This window comes from Myiozetetes cayanensis, unplaced genomic scaffold (genome assembly GCF_022539395.1).
Source record: "Myiozetetes cayanensis isolate MyiCay16 unplaced genomic scaffold, myiCay2020 scf7, whole genome shotgun sequence".
Lineage (NCBI taxonomy): Eukaryota > Metazoa > Chordata > Aves > Passeriformes > Tyrannidae > Myiozetetes > Myiozetetes cayanensis.
In genome coordinates, this window is record NW_026087964.1 from 34,831,589 (window position 1) to 34,855,767 (window position 24,179).

A 24,179-nucleotide genomic window follows, 5' to 3' on the forward strand; every position below is an offset into this window, starting at 1 on the left:
TAGAACATCCATTTTCCTTTTTCATTGTATGTAAATTAGTATGTAATGTTCCTCTAGATATTTTTGTTCCATGCTGTTAGAAAACATTTAAAGATTGCAGTAACTGTTTCTTGCAGAGAATCTTTGAAAGCACTGCCTAGTCACAGGCATCATGAATGCATCATTGAGTGGAATTTCATGTCCTTGCACTAATGATTTCAATTTCCTTTTAGAATCATAAGGAACTGACAAATACAAATCTTATGCACAAAGAAAGTTGATTTGAATCACTAAAGTAACAGAAACTTGTTCTGAATCCAACTGATGCTGAAAATTACACTAAACATCTGCCTATACTTTTAGGGTCTTAGAAATTTTGCCCAAGTACCTTCAGAAGCTGGACTGCATCTAGACTGCAGTGTAAAGTTGGTGTAGAAATATCCTCTTGAAAATTATTGTACAGCTTTTTTAACTCTATTTAAACTGTATTATTTGGAGCATCAGTATTCATGTGCAATACAGAAAATCACATGTAGTTCCCAACACAAACAGAATCAGGGTGTCAGGGTTTAATGAGAAAGGACTCATCTCTGGAGTCAAGTAGAGCTAATTAAGAAAAAATATTTTCTTTATTCTTTTTGAAGCAAGCCTTGCCTTTTGAAAAGTCATGGGTTGAGCTGAATAGCATTGAACTTTGAGTTAAATGGCATTGTAATTGTCACATGTCATTCCCAGCCTGACATTCAAGACTGAACCAACAGCTAATTGCCCAGTATACCGGCACCCAATGGGAAGGGTGTACAAATAGATACAGCTCCAGAAGAATTTGTAACAGAAGGTTAGAAACTCGGTTTTATCTAGGAAGGCTTTTTGCCTAAATGGTAACTCTTTTTCAAAGGCAGTTTCAATGCTTTCCCCGTGCCACAAGCCTCTCTCTGGTATGTGAAAGGAGAGAGATCGCCCTAACAGACATGCACAGCGGCCTTGGGAAGGTGGGGCAGAAACAGAGAGGATAAAAGGAGGCCCTGTGGGGGCCAGAACTTGCCTTTTGACCCCAAGGGTCCAGTGCACTCCACATTGTAAAAAAGTGGTCCTTGCATCTGAAATAAACCTGTTTTAATCCTTCCACAACCTTGGCATTCTTGGGAAGAATACCTGCATACATTTACCTTACAGAGTGCAATACTTCACTCTTACTGTTGTGGGTAAGAAGTTTCCCAGAACTAAAGAGCAAAGGCAGAAGCCTAACTATTGGAAACATCCTTTCCCACTCTTTTTTCTTCCATTGCCTTCCCTCAATTTAACAAAACTTGAAGACAGACCTTTTCACTTCAGTGTGCATTGAAAAAAAATATGTAACACTGAAAAGCCAATGACTTTTGCTGCATTCCTTCATATTTAGGAAAAAAGAATTTAGAACTTATTAAAAAAAAAATAAAAAAAAATAAATAAAAAGCCTGAATCAAACTCAGCATTGGTTTCTCTTCCTAATTTGATGGAAGTGAATAACCTTCAGTTATTTCAAGTGTTATTTTAAGCCATATCTTCTATAGCTAATAAACCCATTTCGAGGAAAGAAATGTGGAACTGCACTCAGACTCTAATTATACTTCCCCAGAAGGAAAATCCACCTACTGAATATAGAGCATCATTACCAAACTAGAAGAAAGGTACTAATAAATTTCTAGACAGTGAGTGAATGAATACTAGGACATTGCTGATTTCACTGGGAGAGCAATAGAGAGAGATATACATAACATTTCAGACTCAGAGAATCACAGAAGCAATGAATAAACCATGTTGAGGAAGATAAACAAGTTGAGGAAGATAAACAAGTTGAGGGAACTAGAAGGGATATATTAGAAGACTTGTTTTAATCGTATAATTTAAGAACTTAAATCTGGTTATGATCACAGCATGACATGAATCAAGAATGTCTTTAAGAAAGTCATACTACACTGTTTTGAATTTGTCTAAGGTGAAATTGGGTCTTAAGCATTGTATCTTCTAAGGCTACACAATTATGATTCATTATGTAGCCAGGAATGGAAAGTGACTATCCAGATGTAAGAATTATTGCAAGAAACATTATTCACCACCACTCTCATACAGAGAGCTGATGCACTTTTCTATTGACTAATAAGATTTAGAAAGCCAAGGAAGTTTTCAACAATTGTTTTATTTATATTAATAGATCCTTCAGAAGTGTTTTGGATGTCAATACTTACCCTTAAAGAATATATGTATAAAGTTGAATTACAAGTAAGGAGACAAAGTGAGAACATGAAACAGATTTCCACTCCCTTTCTATTAAAAACTAACCATTTTTTGCTGGTGTTTCTGCCAGTTCAATGGAACAGTAGCATAGCACACTATCAAGCACAATCAATGGCATTTGCTGACATGAACATTTTAATTATGCATTACAGAAATTCAGTCAATTTTGGAGGATCTTTATACTTGTATTCTCAACTCATAATTATTTCAATATTCCATATGTCATAATTGATCAATTGAAGGGCACAGGAAACTCTCATGTATACATTACAATGATATAGTATCTGTAATAAAAATGCAGCACACAGCAATCTTCCCCAATGCTACTTGCAATATAGTTTATTCTATGATATTAGAACTGATGCTATCTACCTAGTGATAATGGCAGGCTTTGCCATCATTCCCTTGCAAGGACTAACTGAACATAATGACCAAGAAATAAAACTATGAGCTGTCTAGAAGCATCAATCGTCTGCAAAAAAACTGTGCCTGCACGAAATAATTCCCTTAGTAGCACAGGACTTGGATGTCCACATATGGATCCTGAAATCAGCAATATTTTCCATAGACAAAAGGTCTTTCCATCTTGACTCTGTTCAACTCACAACTTCCTGTGTAGTGCAGCTGAACCTTGACTAAGTATTTTGTGGGACCTTCTGTATCCATGAGAAAAATTGCCATCGCTCTTGCAGTACTGGCTGTATGTTTATCATTAAAAGGGATGGAAGAGAGGTAATCTGCCACTCAAATCGCATTTCACTAGACATGTGCAGGGTTTTGGAGCATAAACACTAGTTTGCCAGTTTGAATTTGAGTTGGCAGCAGCACAGCAGTGACAGAAAGCAGACTGACAGCAAAAGGTGAAGTGTGATGTGTAGATCTAGAAGGTGTCAGTTCAGGGGTGGAATTTACCGATGCCATCTGTAAATGGGATGAGATGAGGTAGCCTGAGGACAATCTGTAGGAGATAGAGGATGGAGAATGAATCTCAGAGCTCTAATGGAAACTGAAAGTAGAGAGAAGCTGAAAAGAAATGCTTCTTGGATAATAAGAACAGAAAGGAAGGTAGCAGGTTATACAATACTAGTGTAGATAAAAGTGCAGGGACTGACAGATTATAGTATTTCAGAGAAAGAGAGAAATTACCCGAGAAATTTTCCCAGTATTGTACTGCTATCTTCATGTATACTGATACAATTTCTTAGGGGAAAAAACAAAGTATTTTAAAAAGAAAATTGAAAATCATAATTGAGTATAGCTTTTCCAACTGCAAAAATAAACCGCTTTATTTATACAATGAAAAAACCCAAACTGCCCATCTTTGCACAGCTCAGTAAAGATCAACTTGAAATAGGCCTGCATATTGTACATCAGATCCCTGATAATGAATAATGTTTTACTAGCAAGATTTAGTACGTTTTAAGATGTAAACTCATTAATAGAATTTGGGTAAACTTCATTATCTCACAAAGGAACTAGGATTCTGCATTGGCTTTCCAGGTCAGTGCTGCAACACTGTATGTGAACCCTTTAATCAGGATGTTCTCCCAGAAGATTGAGGGTGTGGTTTGGATCCATTTCTGGATCCAAATTAATTTTGTCTCCCTCATATTCTAGGCAAATGTCCTAAGACCACCTTTGTAAAGGGAAGAAATCGCCCAAGAAAGAAATCCAGCTTCTGAATCATAATAGTATGACTTAGGTACACAAACCTTTGGGAAGAGAAGAATGAAAGATATATTCACATAGTCTGTGCTTTTCACCTCTTCTAAATGAGGCAGAGTTTAAATGATGCAACCCTGTACACTAATGTACAGAGACCTTTTCAGTCCAACACAGGACACACAGGGTTTTTTGTAGTTGTATTTTGTTTTTTAAATTTTTATTATTATATTATTATATTATTATTTTTATTATGTATTTTTATGATGTAATATCAACATAAGTGAGTTCTGTAAAGTATCAAGGAATTCTGTGATTTTAAATAATCTGTTAGATCTAGGAGGTCTGTCTTTCTTCTTTTTACCTAAAAATGTTGGACCAGAAATCAATAACAAAAAAGTTTATGTGTATGCTGGAAATAAGGCACGTTTCACTATCTCCTTTTTGGTTTCGATAAATATTGTTCCATTACAAACACTGGTGAAAGTTAACAGTTCCAGGTTGTCTCTTAGAATTATTAACATGGAAAAGAATGAAACCACACCCTGAAAAGAAAATTAAACCATCCAGTAAGTATTGTGTGGCAGGGTTATGCTGTTGTTTTTCCCATGAAAAAGGTATGACTTTACCCCTGTCATAGATCTTTTACCTTCTGTCCTTTCAGTTCACTGACATGTTGGTACAGAAGACCTATAGCAGGAGCTAAAAATAAAACGTACTGTTATTTATTTGAATCAGCTGAACTTCTGACTTAGAACCAATACGGGGGGAGGGGACAGGGAACATATACTGCATGCAGATGACATCTGATGGAAAGCAACGACAAATCTAAAAACTCTTATATTTTCCAGTTGCAAAATAATATAATATTTACATAACCAAAGGATTACTGTCTTGGACAGTGATATAAATACATCATGACTATTATTTTTAGCTAAAGATATGTTAACAAACCACACTTACTGAAAGGATAAACTACAGCACTGTATATAAGTATCTACTGATTTCATAATAAATGTTCTTTTTATTCTCAACATCTGCCATCTATAGAATTATAAAAGTTACTAAAATTGGAAATGTATGGCACTACTAAAATATGGAAAATGTAAGGCACTACACTGTAGAGCTGGTTTTACTTTGCTACAAAGCTATTTTGCTTCTTAATTTTTTAAAACTTAATCACAGAAGATGTATTCATATTGATCCTTGACAGTCTTTGTAACAATCAAGTTATTCATCCTGCAGTGGGTTATAAATATCTTGCAGTTATTTTTCTTTTTTCTTTCTTTTTTTTTTTCCTTTCTTTAGTTTGGGTTTTGTTTTTTATTTAGTTTTGGTTTTTTTCCTTCTCATTGTGAGACTAAGGAAAGAAGGAAAAGAACAAAAAATGCTAAAATAGTATTTGAACATGTCAGAAAGAGTAAAGTAAAGCACCAAATATTCTAGTACAACTGTGGAAGAGCATTCACATTGAGTTGTAACAGAGTTTTGGGACAGAGTCCAAATACAAGCCAAATTTCACTCCAAACCCATATTTACTGGCAGAAGAAACAACATGAGACAAAAAAGATGAGCTGGAGCATAAGCCATCACACAAAGAAAATTAATGATCCAGACTCAGATGGAAGCAATCCAAGTTCAAATTTCATTAAGACCCAAAGTAAGGTAGTAGAAAAGACGTATCACAGGAAATTTAATGGTACAGTTTGTATAACAATAAGTTACTCATCGCTGCCAAAGGATTCAAAATGTGCCTACTGGGAAATGTCTCAGTGCTACAGATATAACATAAGTTTGAAGATATTAAAAATCACCCCATCTTTCAGACCTTGAGGGATTTTATAAATTTTTTCTTGGAGGAGAAGACCTTAAGATACTCATTTATCACAGAATCACAGAATCAATTAGGCTGGAAAAGACCTCTGAGATCATCGATTCTGACCTATGACTGAACATCACCATGTCAACTAGGCCATGGCACTAAGTCCCACGTCCAATTGTTCCTTAAACACTTTCAGGAACAGTGACTCCACCAATACCCTAGGTAGCCCATTCCAATGTCTAATCACCCTTTCTGTGAAGAATTTCTTCCTAATGTCCCACTTAAAACTCCCCTGTCACAGCTTAAGACTATGTCCTCTTATCCTGTCATTAGTTGCCTGGGAAAAGAAGCCAAACCCCACCTCGCAACAACCTCCTTTCAGGTACTTGTAGAGACCAATAATGTTGTCCCTGAGCCTCCTCTTCTCCAGGCTAAACACCCCCAACTCCCTCAGCTGCTCCTCATAGGACTTCTGCTCCAAACTCTTCACCAGCTTTGCTGCCCTTCTCTACACCTGCTCCAGCACCTCAATATCCTTCCTGAATTGGGGGGGCCAAAACTGATGCGGCCTCACTAGTGGTGAGTACAGGGAGAGAATCACTTCCTAGTACTGCTCTCCACGTTATTTTTGACACAGGTCAGGATGCCACTGGAAGATTGAAAAGGTCCTGTGTAGGAAAGCACATATGCAGAAAGGAAGGCACAATACAAGAATTTCTGTGTACGACTGCAAAGACATCAGTCACCCAGTGATGAATTCAAGAGACAGTTTAGAACAAACTTATATACAGGTCCTTATATTTGTCTAAAAAAAGGATACTCAAGCTTACTTTAAGTTGACTGGGAAGCTTCCACGTAAGAGCACCACAGGAAAACATATTGAAGGAAAAATGTGTCATTCCTCAGCTAAATATTTTTTCTTCCTGTGATAACTGCACAAAAAGAATGAAGGCTGCTTCTGTTTTGACAATGACTAAAATGTTTCAAGTATGGGGAATGAAAGTTCTACTTAGTCTCCTTCCTTCAGCTCTTCCATCCCCCAGCATATCCCCTTAAACTTCTTGCCACTAGCTGCATGTTGCCTACAAATTCTTTGGACTCTGTGATTCCTTGGGAAAAAAAATATCAGTGTGAGGGAAAAAGAAACAACATTCAATCAGCACCTAAAAAATTGCCTCTAAATTCCCACCTCAGCCTCCAAGTAAAGAAAAGATCTGTTTCTTGTCCTGTTGTCTTCCATCACACCATGTTTCATCCCTCACATCCTGCCTTCTTTCTGTTCCTCTCCCCAGCTTCTAGAGCAGCATGAGCTCCTGCTTCCCACTGAACAGACTCCTAACATTTTTTTTTTTTTTTAAATATTGCTCCAAATAGCTATTCTTCTGGAATGTAATACATTTTCTCTGTAACTCGCCACTGACTTTCACCCATACACACAGAATGTCACTGACATTTTCTGCATCTTTCTAGGCAATTTTGTCTGTCCATTAGTTTGGGAGCTTCCCAGAGTAAATGCATCTATTTGTGTTTCATTTAATACTAATCTGCTTATACTTAAACCATGATTTATCTGGAGGTTTTTCATTCCAATATGCTATATCTTCTACAGGTAGGAACATTTGCCAGTAAAACTGAAATGCATTTAAAAATGTGTCGTTAGCAGGCAAAACTGAAATTTCTGTATTTAGAGATTGATCTTCTTTTGCTCTATGGAAGCAGACAACAGTAGCCACCAAATTGCACATCAGCACTGACTGCAATGCACTGTGCTTTAGACTGACCAAAGAAATTTTTTCACTTACTGTTTAGATTTTTCTCAAGTTGAAGAAATCAGTGTAATTGGCACTAACCTTTCAGACTAAAAAAAAAACCTAAATAAAACAGTTTTAAAAATATTCTAAAACAAAATAAAAAATGTTATATTCCAAAAAGAGGTATTGTGAATTGTCAAAACATTTCAAATTACATTTTAAAGCTTTATCTTCAGGATATAATCCAAGAGAATGTCTATCTTGTCTTTTTTCTTTGCAAATGGATTTATCCTCCCATAAAAATCTACCCATATCTTGTCATCCCTGGAATACCACTTTTACAGGACAAAGGAGAAGAAAACAAAAAATCTTTTCTAAGATACTTCAAATTCCAGTCTCAGGATAAGGAGGCTGGTGTTGCTGCACTGTACCTTGGGTATCTTAGTGTTTATTGCCTTAGTAATGCTAAAGCCCCACTGTTTGCAACTCTGAGGCCTCTCTCCTCAGCTGTTGCAGCAGTCTTCTCAGCACCTCTGTGGGCGTGGACCTCCCTTGGTTTCCCATGCTACTGTTCTTGTGATGTAGGTCTCATGATCTTGCACCTGCAAAATCCCGGTGTTCTTGCTGACGATCTTCTCATGGAAAACAAATACTGCTGGTGGGAGGTTGCCCTTCGTTCCCAGAACCACAGGATAAATTAGGTTGGAAAAGACCTCTGAGATCATCAAGTCCAACCTTTGACTTAACACCATCTTGGCAACTGGAACATGGTAGTCTCTTCTTAAACACCAACAGTGACTCCAACTTTATCACCTGTTTTCCGGCTTTTGTTTATATGAGGGAAAGATAAACACAGTGAAAAATAAGCTAGATAACAACAACTGAAATTCTTTGTAAATATTATCCAATAATACATGCACACAAGAACTTATTAAAAAAAAGGATGCTGGCACATGGTTGGCATACTCCAATCAGTGCTAACAACCTCTTAAGTAAGAATCAAGGTCTAGGAGTCTGAGCAAGTCCCAGTGTAAGGTATATTGCACTAGGGAGAAAGTATGGCTTAGAAATCACCTTCTTCATCACTTGTAACCTTCATCATTTCCACATGCTGTACTAGAGATAGCCTCCAGACACTGACCTCAGAGCAGAGTTTTCCCTTCCCTTTTTTCTTTTTTTATCCTACCCCAAAATTTCCTTTCTGTGTACTAGCATATGCCATCAGCTACAGATCCCACTATGAAATCTTTTCTCAAGTGAACGTTACTCCTTTGTGTACCAATAATATTGACATATGGATACTGTAGTCTTTCTTTGGTTGGAGAATTTTGAGTGTTTTTTTACCAGCCTAATCTGAAATAATACAGTAATAATGGCAGCATGTCATTGCTTTGCCCCTTTGCACATAAATTGAATATAAACTCAAATATTTTTTATGTGATCTGGCTTTCAGGCAGCAGAGGGCTTCTTTTAGCTGCCTGCTACCACCTGCTTCCTGCCATGACAATCATTTTGATACGTTTCTGGTTTCCTTATGATAACAGAAGAAGCTGGGCCTACCCTAAGGCACAAGTCTGCCTTTGAAGCAGACTTGAATTCATGCTGGAGTCCATCCATTCAGCTATCTGTCCATCCATTCATCCATCCAGCCATTGACACATACACTCATACTTACACTCCCCAGTATGTTAGTGATTGCTGTTTGAAAAGTAAGATATAATGAAATCAGTTCCTTTTCCCCTAAAAATGTCTACTTTATATAGCATTAAACAGTTTATTAATCATTAAATATTAATGACTAATTAGCTTGTATAAATTTTAATTTCAGGACTGGAATGAGGGGTTTTTTCTATTTTGCTGTTGAGCTTGGTCAAGGTAGATATCCCTGTTGTAATACCTGTGCTCTGTGCATCACGTGGCATGACTGAAAATCTGCAGTTAACAGAAATTATAACATTTTGTAACTGCTGAATTGATCTGATGCACTAATAATACAATGGGCTTTGGATTTCTTTGGGTGTCAGATATTTTTCTAACTCATCTAAGTTACAGTACATCACAGGATATATATTAGAGTACCACATCACAATAGGAAGCATACATGACTTACTGCTATATTCAGCATAGGCATGATGATTATCCTACCTTTGTCTGATTTTTCTACCCCTTATGGTCTGTTACTGATACCCTGATATGCTCCAGCTTTCATAAACATCCCCAGATCTTTAGGCCACCTGTTAGACTTAATATTGCCAGACTCTTATAGCTGTAACTGCTGTTTGTTCATTTTTTATTCTTATTCTACCAGGGAGAGAGAGGAACTCATATGTAAGTTGAGCTTTTAGTCACCTCTCCTTAATAGAAAAAGGAGAGAGAAGCTCTGTGGGAGCTTAACGAGAAAGCAAATACAATAAAACATTAGGTTTTCTGTGGTTCAATTTCAATTCGTTATTCCAGTTTAGTTAGATTAGAATTAGAGAATGATCCCTTCTCTAAGTGACAAACTTTCAAAAGAGGACTCAAATCTTAAAGTAAAATATTCATGAACAATGGTGCCTCTTGACTCCCTTTAAATTTTTATGAATTTCTTTTTTAACTTTGCTGTTACATTAGGCTTACTATTTTTTCACCTCACCCTCCCTTCCATTTGACTTTAAATCCATCCAAAGATTTTTGTAATGTCTTGTATAGATTTCTGAAGAAATTCTGCTGTGAGTTTTGATGCCATCTACTTGTTAGAATGAGAAAATCATTAAATAATAAAACATAAGTAGACAAAGGACAGGAAAAAATATAAAATCTGTTTATGTAAAGAGTTTCCAGGAATGTGTGGGTGTCTGAAAATGGCAGTGCCTTAATTTCTAACATTTTTGTCCATTTTAAGTTTGTCATTTCTCAAAGAATTTGTTTATATATCTGTAAGTAATAAAGAAGCTTTATCTCTGCTTCAAAACATTGTAGGCTAGAAACAAACATTCAAATATTTTCTGACTTACTAGTTGCAATTTCAGTCTCTACTGTTGCTTATTACTCAGTCCACATTTCCAGTATTCTTCACTGTGCATCGATCAATGTACTGAATTGTGCCACAGGTCACACACAATTCTGTATTTAAATTACAAACCAGAAAGAAGTATGTCTGCTAGCTGAATAACTAGCATTCACAGAACATTTGTGATCCATGCATTTTCACAGACTTCACATTGATGACTGACAGCATGCAAGTTACAACAATACAAGCAAGAAAACATGACAGATTTATTTTGATATAATTTAACTTGCTTAAAGTTTTCCATATAAGCAAATTCTGGCAAGTAGAATCCTAAACACTGATAGTAAATTTATATTTTTCATTTCAAACAGCTATTTTGATGTTTATTTTCATCTTTCTGGCCATTTAATTTCTTACACATCTACTACAAAAAGCCAACCTAACTTTTAAATTTTGTAAATATTGAAAATTTAAACATAAATACAAATATCAAATACATTATTAAACCTGCCTAACAACTAAGCAACTCTGGAGAGAAGTCACAGTTTCTCCTGAGCAAAACTTTCTTTGCTTTTTTCTTTCTAAATGGCAAGGGGTTTAATACCTCTTAGAATTTGAACTAACATTTTCCTTGTACATATTTACTACTACTACTTCTAAAAAAACCAATATTGAACCAACATAGGATGTACTCAATTTGGAGTTCTCAGAAAATGGTTATATATGTAGACCTTATAGCAGAGTGTCAATAAGGAACATATAAATAAATAGATATTATTCTTTCTCTTGTCTAACTGGTTTTTTTGTCATAAGCACACAACTGAGAAGTAAATATGACATCTAAAGCTGTAAGAGCTTCCATTTCTCTTTTCTGGCAAAACTCCAGATTTTGTTCTCCAAGTTAAAGATCCCTGTAATTATTGAAGTTTTTGGACCTATTCCTTTGCAACTGAATGGCCTGCTTCCTTGGCTGGAAAAATACAGCTTCTGAATCTCAGGCAAAAATGATTTTATTTTAATGCAACAGTGAAACTATCCAGACAGCAGTGTCACTAGGTATGAGCAATGTCCTTTTTCATCAGGATGAAGTGCAGTAGAAAAGTTGAGCCACCATAAAACTTGGGCATAAAATACACTACAGAATGCCACCTAATTTTTGTTATGTTAAGGTTTGTGATTTTATGTACTGTTTATTCATTATTCCTAGTATGTTTTTAAGTACATCAGGCTAACTCAGTCAGGACTGGTTCCAGCTTACTGACACAATATCCATAAAAATTCATTAAGAAATAAGTCAGGATATCTATGTGTAACACCTTCACGATTCATTATGGTGATTTGATGTTAAAAATACAAAGACATCAATTAAAGTGAAAAGGCTGGTAGCAGTCTGTATCTCTACAGTCTGAAGAAAATTTGACTGGCTAATAAAATGTTTTTCCCCACCATTTACTCCCATGCTTCCTAAAACACACATGACCAGCAAAGGCTGACACTCCTTGTGTTTAACTCCAAATCCTAAAATTAAGCATTAAGGTTATTCCAAACAAACTAAAACCTTTGGGTCAATGAGGTGGCAACCAAGCCCCTCACTGGTGCTTGTTCACTCTCTGCTCAGAGTGAATGGAGTGGGGGAGGGAATGGGAAGAGTAAAAGTCAGATAGCTTATGGGTTGAGATAGACAGTTTAATAGGTAAAGTTAGAGCTACATGCAGAACCAAAGCAAAACAAGGACTTCATTCACCACTTCCCACTGATGGACAGGCAGGTGCTCAGTCACTCCCAGAAAAGCTGGGCCCCATCAGCTGTAATAGCTACTCGGAAAGGCAAGTATCATAACTCCAAATGTTCCCACATGCTTCTCTTCGCCCACCTTTCTGTGCTAAGCGTGGTGTCATAAGGTGTTGAACATCCCTTTGGTCAGCTGGTATCAGCTGTGCCAACCGTGTCCTCTCCCAGCCCCTTCTGCACCCCCAGCCTCCTCACTGGTGGGACAGGGTGAGAAGCAAATAAGACCTTGACTCTGCACTGCTCAGCAGTAACAAAAACACCCACGTGTTATCAGCACTGTGTCCAGGACAAATCCAAAACTTAGACCTGAATGAGCTCTTATGAAAAAAAGTAAATCTATCCCAGCCAAAACCAGCACAGCCAGGAACAAATTTTAACTCTGTGTTGGTAAAAGAGGTCAGAGCCACTATTTGGGTGCTACTACTATGCACAGCTCTAATGGAGAGGCCATCCTGTGGGAGTTCAACATCCTTTTCAGGAAAATCTGATTAGCTTAACTTCAAAATGCTTTCACCAGAATTTAATGAATTTGCTTCTAACTGATCTGATATGATCCTCTCCTTCAAGAGACCTTTGGAACAGTTACCTCTGTCATGCAGAACCACTCTATACTCTTAAAAGTTTTTTTAGGCCTTGAGATGTTAGTGTAGGACTGAGCTAAGAATAGATAGATATAAGTGTTTTAATCACCATGACTAATGGAGCTCTAAGCAACATGGGTCCAATTTTGATAGTCGTTATGCTAAGCTGAGCTAACAAGAATAATCTACTCTGTAAAAAGCACTGTAGATAAAAAAAAAATATCAGAGCCTTACACATGCCATGAGTATTTAATAACAGTATTAGAAAAACTAGCTTTACTGCAGGTAGGTGTTTCTGTTTCTGTTCATTACACAAAGCAGTTGTTAGTTTAAATAGGTGAAAAAAAATAACAGGAACTTCAGACCATGACGATGTTTCTCCTGTACTGTGCATATGTTCACACAGAAGTACCTGTTTGCAGCTTCACTGAAACATCCCTAAAATGTAGGTTGTTGAGAAAATTTTTTTCTCAAAGATGAGTCATTTGTCAGTGCTTTGTGATGCATTTTTTAAAAGGCAGAAAGGTAGCTTTGTAAAACCTCAGTCATTTCTAAACAGAGTATCAGTCTGCTAGCTAAGAAAGTCGTTTACTGAAGCTTCCAATATAAGTAAGGAGCTTCTGTTGGTTGGGTTTTTGTAGGATTTAAATGTGTTGGTGTTAAATAGCACATAAGCATTACATAAACACAATGAGCAGCTTTGCTCTTTATAAGCATGGGTGTTATTCCATGACTTTTTAGCATTTCTCTTGAAGATTTTATTCAGTTAAAAGCTGATATCAAAACACTATCCAGTTCATCAGATGTTGAAATATGAGGGGTCGAAGATGAGAACATGACCAGTCTTAAACTCTTTAAAAACCCCCCACATCCTAAACCAATCAAAAACCGGTATTTCAGAAAATCTTACATGATTTTTCTTATAAGTAAGGAGAGAATGCCTGACAGGTACATGGCACATGCCTTGTATTTACAGCTTCTCCTCAGTCTGGGACAGAGAGAAGGTAATTAGTAATTCTGGGCCAAATCTTTAGAGATTTTAAGCATCTGCTAATTAGCCCAAGAGCTGTTAACAGCAGGAGACACTATAAAGCCTCAGCACATCCATAAAACATTGAATGAAAAGCCAGCACTGCAGTTTATCATTTTACTGTAGTGTGTCAATTTGTAGTTTAGTATTTTCTTGCTTATTGTTGTACTTTTTGCTGATTATTTTATGTATTATTTTATTTTTATTCTAACTCTTCAACCAAATATTCCATCATTTCAAAAAATTCACATCTATAGAAAATGGTGGGGGAAGTAATAATGACACATAATCAGGATGCTGAGAGGCATCAACTCTGTTATCTTTGTCTATGTGCAAGTTCTCAGCTACTTCATTATTAAAAGCTATACATTATAACTGTGTGATTTTCTACTACAGATAATGTTTGAGAAGAACATTCCTAAAAAGAAGCAGCTAAGAGCATAAACAAGAAAAATCTTAGTCACCCAGGTCTCAGCCCACACCAATTACTGGTATGGCCATCTGAAACTTTTGCAAGGCAAATCCAAACTTAAGATCCTCTAGGAAACATCAGTCTAACTATCAATTTACTTGTAAGAAACATGTTGATTATGAAATCTGTGCATCATTTTTTTCTAATTTTATTTGCATTTCCCTAATATCTCTACTTACTTGTTTTATTGATGAAGCTTCAAACAGGAACTACCTTTAAGGATTTGATAAAATTGTATTCACAATGGAATTTTGCAGAAAATGTCATGCAAAAGGATTAGTCCATTTTTAAAAGTCTAATTAAAGACATCAGAAAGAATTTACCTGAGGGTAGGAAGAGTACTTAATGGATGTTTCTTGTCAGAAGTTGTGAAATGTGATTTGCCAAAGGGATTAAACATACCCATTGAATTCATCATGTCACACAAACATCTATTACTTGCCAGTTGAATCTATGAGAAGGAGAAACATTTCTCCATTTCTTGTAGTTATGAAGCTGCTCCTATGGTGACGCCTGTTTGAAAAAGAAGACTCTCTAAATTAGGAGAGCCCAGTTTTATGTATCCCTAAAGCCCAGACTTTCTTGTTACCCCAGCAAGGATAACAGGAAGAAAAGCCCTTCTTGGTGGCAAGATACTGCACTCACCTGCTGCATATGCCTCCCATGCTATGCCACAAGCCTGGAAGATAACTTGGTCCTCTGAACAAGGAAGGTACTGACCCACTTGGTATTCATGGCTTATCACGATCGCTTCAAACAAAAGACAACATTCAAAAATGTGGATTTGCTACTATCACGTTTTGAAAGAAAATAACTATTCAAGGTTTGCTTCCAAAAACTACTTCAGTTCTGTACATGCTAAACACAGAGGATTCCTTGCTTAGAGCCCTGAGTCACTTGCTTATGCTCAAGAGTAAGTTTTGGATAAGATATAAATAATTGAATATTAATAGTGGATGCTTCTCTTCATCTGTCAGGAGTTTGGGATCATCATGAGTTGCTTTCCTCTGCTTGTATATAGCACAGAACACCTAATTGGATTTTGCAGTGATCTCTAGAACATAAGAGTCCTGAGTACCGCTAAGGAAACTTTCCTGCCCAACCATCCAGGAGCCTCTCTGGCAGTCACAGTCACACCACCTTAGCTGGGACCAAAGCCTCTTCACATTGAACAGCTCCAGGGAACCAGTGGGTGCCCCACTCGACTTTCTACACACACTCCACACTCATGCTGTCAGACCAGGTTTCCTTACCAGCTTGACTGCAGGCTTCCCATAGCAGTATCAGACATCTGGATCCTTTAATATTGATGCAATACCTAAGTAACAGCTTGAGTTGGTACCTCTGAGGAGGGACCCTGAACAAAGGAAACCTTTGGCTTTTATACCCTCAGTCTAAAGGGGTGAAAGTCTGTAGTCATTGGCTCCTGACCAGTCCCTTGGTCGTGGCACAGGTCCCTGTGTCTTTTGTTACACAAAGGGTCAGCAGTTCATGGCCTCTTGTCTTGGGTTCTTGCCACACAGAGCTCAACCAGCAGCTTGCACTGCACACTGAGCTACCTGCACTCAGTGTATTCCTTAACAGTGCTTCCCATCATAATATTGTTGCTCTCAGCACTCCAACAGCATTTAGTGGCTACCTTTTGCAACTGAACCAACTCAGAAGCTGCGGAATGGGGAACCCCTCAGAAAATAGCTTGTTGGAAGGAAGTACCCATTAAGGACCTCAGGGGGCTCCTGGCCTCTGCTGCTATCATAAGTGAGATATGAGAATGGTACAGGGCAAGCTCATGACAAAGCAGCACTGAGCACTCTGTGTTTCATGATTCTTGAGGCTGTCAAGACAATTCTGCACAAATATGATCTCATTTAAAGCTAAAGCAAAAATGGAAATTCTGCAAAATGGAAACACTAAAGGGATAATAATTCAAGTATTTAAATAATAATCCAAGTCTCACGAGAGACCTTCATGTTTAATTTTATGTATGATGTGGAGACTAAGTTTATTACTGGGTACCGATTAATCTTTCTGTGAGATTTGTTAATATTTTTGCAATGCCCACTGGACAATGATAAATCATTGCAATTAAGGTTGGGACAAATTAATCTTGCAGCTTCATTTTATGTCTGTTCTATCTCACTTGTTTTTGATGATCAGCTTTTAAATTTGGGGTGATGGTAGCAAATAGGTAATGTCACAGCACAGCTAGAAATCTTGTATAATTACATATTGCTTTTAATGTCATTTGCAATGCGTGAATTCACTATGTTTGATTTCTTTTGCCTGCTGATTCATCCCAAAAGCTACTTTTAGGCATAGCAGGGACTCCTGAAACTTCAGAACACTAATTTACAAATGATCCGTAGGAATCACAGGCATATAAGTAATACCAATCTACAACCAGTAATTCAGGGAGAACTGATCATACTTGCCATGGTATTACTCCTGAATATTCTCCTAGTCTCTTCCAAGGCCTCCATTCATGCAGTCATGTCCCCTCCTTTGGTAGTGTCAGTCTACATCTTATTAAAGGGTATTACAGCAAAGTTACCAACCCAAAGACCTGGATACAAATTTTTTAGCTTGCACTTTGTAAATAGCATTGTGCATCTTCTTACCATTTTTAGATGCTGTTGTTTCTTCTCTCCAGCATGTGCCAAATTGATCCATTCATCCACCTTCAAAGGTGTCACTGACACTTCAGAGACTGTCCCAGAATTTCATAGAAGTCTTCTTATCTGTTTACACTTTATTTTATTGAGGGACTACAGGAAGTCATTAATAGTTTTTCAGTCATGATTTATCTGTTTGCCAGTTCCCACTAACAATTTGACAAATATAAGAACAGGGAATTGTCTTTTTCAAGCCTGCATTATACCTTTTATTTTTTTGTTATTTAAAATCCCTATTCTTATTTGCTGATTTGTAGGCTATTGGAAAGGAAAAAAAACCCTACAATGGAGGCAAATTTGGTTTTGTTTAGTGTATTATTTTAACACATGCAAAGCTCTCCAGGTTTACAAAAGCTGATATTGGCAGGTTATGTCATGATAGAGCTCTCGAGACAGCTTGCTTCACCAGAGAATAAAAATCAAAGAATGGCCTCTGCCCATTCCTATTTTACATCTTTTCCCCTTTTATTTTTTCTTGTATTGCATCTGATTAATAATTTTGAACGGTAGATACATATAAGTAAAGAATATATATCATCAGAAATTACAAGCAAATATTCCCAAGCAATATTACAGTTCAAAAATAGTCCAAGGTAAAAATAATGTATTACATATCTGGAGCACCTTATTTGTGATCCATTTTCTTTGCAAGGCATCGTGCTTTGTTCATATAGAAAAACACCTGCTGGTTGATATAAAACACTCTCAAACTAAAAACAATTTCAACCCAAATAATATTAAACTGAAAATTAAAAGAAAAAAAAAACAAACCTCAGGTTTGCACAAGATCCATTGCCACCAAATTCTTCCTGTTCTGAAGGTCAGAAACAAAACACTCCCTCCAAACCTCTCCTCAGTGAACTCTTCTGTGAACTATCGATACACATAGGTTCAAAATCTTGCACATCCGTTGCTGATGATCTTACATAGATGCTGCACATCTACAGAGCAAGAAGACCAATACATGAATTTTAGAAAAAGTGGACAACTGAAAAAGTAAATGTGGGTACAAAATGACACAAAAAAGGGAATTTTTTCAGATTCTGATTGGCCATAAACATTTTTTTTAAGAATATGTGACTAAACACACAAAATCAAAGTCCAGTATGCACATCAGTATCAGCAGGCAGCCCAGAACCAAGCAGTGTGAATGGGCAAAGAGGATAAGTAGTTGTACATATGTTATAATCTTTTGAAGACAAAATATGATGAATGAATAATAATATGCTAAATAATACATGGGTCAGTATACGGCTTAGTGATTTGCAGCTTCTGGTGTATGTGTGTTTATGCTTGTGTATACATACACATATTTGCTGCTATTTTAGTTAAGATCATACAGGCAATAGCATTTTGAGAGCTTATTAGTAGTAGGTTAAGTGCTTTTGCCTTCCTAAATATCACCATTTGATATTTAATAAATGCCAAGAAATCTCACCGGGTGTCAAGTGTGCTGTTGGGTGACACTGCACCAGCTCTTTAACACATAACCCCTAATATGGTAACTCTACTCTTGTCTAACCAACCCATCATCTATTTATGATAAATTAAGAGAATAGTTGTAAAATGTCAGAAAGGAGTGACACAACTAGACAACTCTGGTACTAAGTAGTGGATTGCTACCAATGGTCTGCTGATTGAGAAAGCTTAGATTCTTGACTAAATCAGTCACCTGCTTAAAGAAAAACTATCATAAAATGGAGTTCTCACAATGTTTTAGGGCTAGTTTCTCAGTAATATGAGACTTAAATCTAAATCAAATATCTGAACCAAACACTGATCATGTTGAAGTATAAGACCTGAAGAACTAAACTTCGTCAATTGGTAGTCTTACTCTTTGAACGAAAATGCAGGAGATCTCAGAACAACTGAGTGCCAGTACTGGCAATTCTGCAGGAGTGTCCAATTTAAGTGAGTAGAATTTGATTTTAACTTTTTTTTAACTAGAACCTTTGGTGTTGCCTGGTAGAATACTAAAGTACCAGAGACTGGACGGACTACTCATAGAAAGGTTATTAGTACTTACATTTTAAAGAACCTCTTTTTGTTGCTCTAGGCTAGTGGATCACAGCAGCAAGAGCCTGAAAAATAGGTAATTTGGCTTGCACCTATCTTTGCAACCACAAAAAACATTAATATTTAGAATTCATCAGTGTGGTTACATCATACAGTTATAAACATTCTGCAGAGTTAAGGGTTCCTTCTTTCAAAATTAGGAAACAATTGTATAATTATTTTTCTTAAATTATTGCTTCTCCCAACAATAAAGAAATAGTAAATCCAGTAAATATGAGGCAACATTTTACTATATTGTAGGTTCTGATTTGCTTTATTATGCTAAGAATCTAAAAGAAATACAAAGCTAAAGAAATAAGAGATTGGTTAGCCAGTCTGCTTTATTTATTATTGAACAAGAATCCATTTTCATTTGCATCTTTGTTAGAAGAACGGTTGTATTTGCTTAGAGTACTCTGAGGAAATCTCCATTCATTCAAGGCAATTTCTTTTATATTTCTTTAAATTATGAGAACATTAAAAATGCTGCATTACTTACCAGTTTTGTAAAATAACACAAAAAATGCTTCAAACCAATTGTTTATTTAAAAGAAATGAGTATATTTTTATTTCAAGAATGCACAAACACAGGATGTGTATTCTGTGACTGTTTCCTCATGCATTTCTCAAGTTGCCTAGGTTACATCTGGACTTCTTTTTTTTTTTCTTTTAATTGCTACTTTTATTACAGTAGGGTAAAGATTCCTGATAACCAGTCTTGGGCTGGAACTTGCAGTGAGAATTGTCAGGACTTTTTCTGTCTTCTCTGGGGATTTTCACACTGTGTTCTTATACTGAAGTTTGTATTCAAAGTTTGGGGAGCAATTTCCATTTTGACCACTTCCTTGTGTTAGATACTAATGCTGGCCAAATACTGGAGACAAAATCACTTAAAAACAGATGTCAGCTTCCACACTCAGAATCTTTGTCAGCAATTGTGATCCACATTTTTCTATCTAATATCATTAGGACAAGTTTTCCTTCCTTGGCTATGGTTCCTTACTTCACAGGAGATTTATTAGCATACATTAATCTCTTACATCTCTTCTGCATAGCTTAGCTGTAGCTCTGTCTCCTCATTTATATTTATTACCTGCTTTATTTATATAAGGTGAAGCATTGTGTTCATGGTGCCTCCTCTTAGAATACTAATTGCTTCCTACATTTTAGGCACTTATGCCTTTGAGTATTTAACTTAAAATAACTAAGAAAGGTGGTTTTGTTTGCTTGCTTTTTCATCATTTACAGAAGGATGCTTCTATAAATGAGCTGAGGCAAAAGAGTAAGGTCATTCAAAGTCCAAGGTGACTCTTCCTTTTGTAGAGGCAGAAAACAAGCCAGAAGAAGAAAAGACCTGGAAATTTTCTGCTGGGGTCTGTGGACATTGATTAACCGAATGTCAGGGAGTAATAATTTATGATACTCTGGGTGCAAACAGAAGGTGATCTATGAATTTCATGTTATTATCCTTATTATTCTTCATTATTAATGAGAATTATCTCAGCCTCTCCCGTCAGCAGGGTTAAATCTTACCATCTGTACCCCTATACCACTGGAAGCTGGAAAAACGTTTCTCTTATTCCCACTTCAGAGGTGTTTCTCATTGAATTTTCAATTCTGTTTCATTCTACCAGTAAAATTAAAATTTATATAGCTGACCCACACTTTTGATACACTTCAAAACTCTACATTCAACTAATAAGGAACCTAGAAACAATATTTTATGCCACTGTAAAATTTAACCAACTTAACAGAAGTCTGTTTCAAATGAGTGTTCCTTTCCTTACTTTGCCTACAGAAACATTTCACTGCTTTTGTTCTACCCTCACAAGTGAAAATTAATTTGAAAGTTAATCCTTCAATAGAGGCTCTTGTAGCTAAGAAATCTTGTTCCATGACTAATTATTCCATGTGGGAATTTTCTTTTTCCCCAAAAGATTGCTATCACACAAAATAAAGAGCCCTTGCTTAAATACAACCAGACTGGCTACTTGTATACGGCATACAAAGACAATAGAATTGACTTCAAAGGAAAACCTTTCTCAGCTTTACTCTGCTTGGATTACTAGGGAAAAGGGATGGCATACCATTACTAGATTACAAGGAAAGATATACTAGTCTAATGATTTTGTAGTAATATATGCTAATTTGCTAGGAGAATTTTAATTGCCTGAGATAATAAAATTTGAAATTATGAGGAATAGTAGCAGAAGCTTCTTTTGAAAATGCATCTGTAACCCTTGCACATTCTCACATGGGTTTTCCTTTTCTAAACTCTCTACAGATCCTGCCCATGTTGGTCCTACAAACTTATTTCTATATTTCAGCATTGCATGCAGCCTTTAATTGATAATCTTGGGTATTAATTCCACTTCACAGAGTGTATCTGGATCCATGATCTCCTACATGAGAAGAGGAATTCTCTTACATATGGAATAACTTGAATTATGACAGGAATAAGGAAATTCCATGCATTTTTGCCTTGCATGAGAACCTTGTTGATGTTTTCCATGGGTGGGATCTATCCCCATGAAAAAGAATATATAATCTCCCTTTCACTCTTCCTATATATCAGATAACTGTCTTTGCTCAAGGTCAAAGATGATGTCAAATTCCCTGGGCAAATTTCCATTCCTCCTTTAGGAGAAGCACTGTGGCAGCATGGGCTGAAGTAGCTTTGTGGATACTGGTGCTGCAATGAGAATGGACTCAGCAGAGATGGGAGAGACGCAGGAGGGGTGTTACCAAAGGCAGCAGGCTGTCATGAGACAGCAGCCAGAGATGCCTTTCTTGCCATGTAGTTGGTAGGCTGACAATGAGTGAGTGATATGGATACAAGCTGTCAAGAGGGGTGCAGATAGACAGGGTACTCATTAAATAAAGTAATGGTGATACTTATAACAACCTGCAGTAAGTTATCATATAGATAAATGACCAGATGTGGGGGCGGACAGATGGTGAATGACTCTTATATAATTGAAAAGTACAATTGAAACCTGCTGAGAACAGTCCAGCAGTAATTTTGATTTCATTCAGTTTTGAGGAACAATGAATGACTTGGGGTTTTCATAAAGTTCACATTTGCTTCTGCATTTACCGCATGAATATTATAGATGTCACTGCATAAAATTCACAGTTGTGACTTCTTTCTAAAATAATTTTCACATTCTCTAAAGGGAACTATCAAATCTATTTTTTGGAAATTCCGTCACTATATTCCGCAAAAGTACAAACCTTTGCAATGATCATAGTTCTAAACATAACATCAAAATATAATAAAATATAATTTAATGCTGTGATTCTCAAAAGACACTTCATCTTCTGTTTCCCTCAAACATTCTGTCAACCATTTAAAAAATAAAGCCAGTTCAACCAGAGCATTTGCTAATCAACAAGAGAAATTATACTATTCATTTTACTTAGGGCAGTTGAACAAATCAATATCAGTTTATCAAGATACTTGGATCTAACTGCCTTCTAGATTAAATGTGTTATAAATATTAAAATGCATGCTTAAATAAGCTCTTAAAATTATACTTCAGCCTTTTCCCTATGAAATTATTTATGCAATTGCAATATGCAAGCAAAAATGTGTATTACAGAATCAGAGGGGATTTGATGTGAACAAAGAAACAGGAAAGGGTTCATAATATTCAAGGCTGCTAGAGGATGTTTTTAAAAGAAAACACCAATGTTTTTCAGTATGTGAGCAGAAAAAGAGAACATGTTATTCAGCTTGTAACAGAGGGCTTACACAAGGCTAACACAGGGACCAGGGTCAGAACAACTTACTGAGAGTTGGTTTTATTTGGGTAGTTACCTTTTTTTGGTAATGATCATGTCTCAATCTTGGATCTTCAGTCTGTGCAGACCTGATCTATCTGCCAGGAGTCTTTCTGTCGTTTTACATGAGTTTTGGAACTACTGTGTTTGCACCCTTTCTCATTCAGCAGGAAAAATGTCCCTGAAATAGGTCAGAACAACGCTCTTCCTCTCCCCAACTCAACCATTTAATTTACACAGTTGTATATTTCATTAATAGCTCCTCATGCACAAAATGTGTGGGAAAAATTTTGTAAGACTGGTTTAGAAATATTTTGACTGCAAATATGAAAATAAAAAGATAACTTTCATACACTCTTTTACTGTTGAGTAAATCTGATCATCTTTGTCTAGTGAGAAGTAGCTTTTCCTGTCTCTTGAATTTACTTCATTACTATGCCTGCCTGTGAATTTCTAGTTATTGTTGCATAAATTTTACAGGCCAGACTTCATTAGGGGTGGACTAAATACAGTATCCAAAACACCACTTTAAACTGTGTGTTTTTCCAAGACCATTTTGTTGGGCATATGGTCAAATAAGGGGCATGTCCTGGCAAAGGAAGTCAGGACTCTCCTCCTTGTGAGAAAATGAGGAAGGTGAAATAAAGAACTAAATAAGCAAATCACCACTTTAAACAGCAGGATAGCACATTTTAAGTTATCAGTGATTTTTATGGTGGTGTTTTGATCAGATTGGGTGGAATGCAGTGATAGAAACCCATACAAAATTCCTTTATAGACAGCAAATTGTGCTTCCAGCAGATATCTGAAGGAGGGTATCTGATTTATAATCAGAGTTCTATCTATGCCTTGACAAGCAGTAAAATATGATTCAATTGAATTATGTAGTTGTAAACTGAGTAAAAAAAATGAATGATGAGATGATGTATTAGCAGGCAAGAAATAAATGTCCACATGTGTAGCCATCCAGAGTATTCACATATTTTTGCACATGCATCTGAGAAACACAGTATATATAGTTGTGCTAATGAGAGAAACCCTTTCACCATCAGACAAGTAAGTTCATAAAAATTATGTGAAATAGGGTTATTGATATTTGAGGTGTACGCTTCCTTGCCTCAAGCACATCATGCTGATTTCCTCTTTGTGATGGGATGACAATCACTTTAGAAATGAAAAAAAAAAAATTAAAGAATAGTAAATATCAGACAGGACAATGCAAGTAATGATTTATGATTGTTAATTCATGACCATAGAGTAATTAATGAATATTTTGTGATTTATCAATATCTGTCCAAGTTGTAGTAGATAA

At 36.3% G+C, this 24,179-nt stretch overlaps 1 long non-coding RNA gene across 2 annotated transcripts in view; it reads right to left on the bottom strand.

Annotated features, from left to right (window-relative positions):
• Positions 1–4,903: 4,903 nt before the first annotated feature.
• Positions 4,904–24,179, bottom strand: part of LOC126651654 (uncharacterized) — a 304,172-nt gene continuing 284,896 nt past the window's right edge. The window contains exons 3-9 of one of the 2 annotated variants that reach the window (XR_007631764.1): positions 19,056–19,110; positions 17,801–17,970; positions 16,976–17,122; positions 15,003–15,107; positions 14,681–14,870; positions 10,488–10,596; positions 4,904–8,315 (exon numbers count right to left, since the gene is read on the bottom strand). This is a non-coding gene — a long non-coding RNA (uncharacterized LOC126651654). The remainder of the gene's footprint in view (positions 8,316–10,487; positions 10,597–14,680; positions 14,871–15,002; positions 15,108–16,975; positions 17,123–17,800; positions 17,971–19,055; positions 19,111–24,179) is intronic. The other variant, XR_007631765.1, reaches the window with a different exon arrangement.